This window comes from Volvox carteri (assembly GCF_000143455.1).
Source record: "Volvox carteri f. nagariensis unplaced genomic scaffold VOLCAscaffold_10, whole genome shotgun sequence".
In the NCBI taxonomy this organism is placed as follows: Eukaryota; Viridiplantae; Chlorophyta; class Chlorophyceae; order Chlamydomonadales; family Volvocaceae; genus Volvox; species Volvox carteri.
The window spans coordinates 588846-590184 of NW_003307553.1; positions in this window are offsets into that span (position 1 = coordinate 588846).

A 1339-nucleotide genomic window follows, 5' to 3' on the forward strand; every position below is an offset into this window, starting at 1 on the left:
GGAATTGCGAGAATCGTCAAAGCTTACAACCGAAGAACGGCGCTGTATGAAGCGCGTACGACAATACGAGGTCGTGAACGGCGAAGAACGCAAAAAAAAGCGAAAAGAAAAAGCAAAAAACTGGAAAATATTTCGGCATTGCGGAATTGCGAGAATCGTCAAAGCTTACAACCGAAGAACGGCGCTACACGAAGCGCGTACGACAATAATTCCGACGCAGAATCGAAGCACGCGCTGAAGCGCGCATCGAATTGTGCGCCAAAGCGCGCGCTGAATCCCGCGGCGAATTGCATGCTGAATTGCACGTTCAATCGCGCATTTAGAGGTGTGCGAATCGCGCGCTTCGGCACACGTGCGCAATTGCGTGATTCGGTCAAGCAGCTGAATTGCGCGCAACGTCCATAGCTGAACTGTACAGAAAAGCTTGTCGCATTGTGTCGCAGATGCAGCCTTTCCGCGCCTTGTTTCACAACATCTGGAAACGCGCAGATGCAGACGCAGATATGTGTCGCGGATAAGAAGACATGAAGGGCACGTAGAAGACGAAGCTAGAAAAAGCGACTAGCAGGAAGGCAGCGCTGCTTGCAGATCGTATATGCTTGCAGATCGTATATGCTTGCAGATCACATATGATTGCACATCGCATGCGGCATATGCTTGCATATGAAGCATGCGTGCATATCGAAACACATGTGCATATGTGCATATGAAGCATATGAAGCATACGAAGAAAAAAAAAGAAAAAAAAGCAGGCAAAAAAAAAGACGCGCACGCGAGGGGGATCGAACCCGCGACGTGGTGGACAGAGAGACGGACGGACGGAGGGACGGCGAATCGGCCTAAGGCCTCCGCTTTCCTACTAGAGCGCGCTGTTCGCGCGAGTGGGCCGTAGCTCCGTAGCATAGTGTAGCATAGTGTAGCATAGCGTAGCACATAGCGTAGCATAGCGTAGCATAGCATAGCGTAGCATAGCGTAGCATAGCATAGCGTAGCATAGCGTAGCATAGCATAGCGTAGCATAGCGTAGCATAGCATAGCGTAGCATAGCGTAGCATAGCATAGCGTAGCATAGCGTAGCATAGCATAGCTATGATCGCATATGCTTGCATATCGCATAGCGTAGCATAGCATATCGCATAGCGTAGCATATCGCATAGCGTAGCATAGCATAGCGTAGCATAGCATAGCTATGATCGCATATGCTTGCATATCGCATATGCTTGCAGATCGCATATGCTTGCACATCGAATGTGGCATATGCTTGCAGATCGCATCTGGCATATGCTTGCAGATCGCATATGCTTGCAGATCGCATATGATGCAGATCGCATATGCTGCA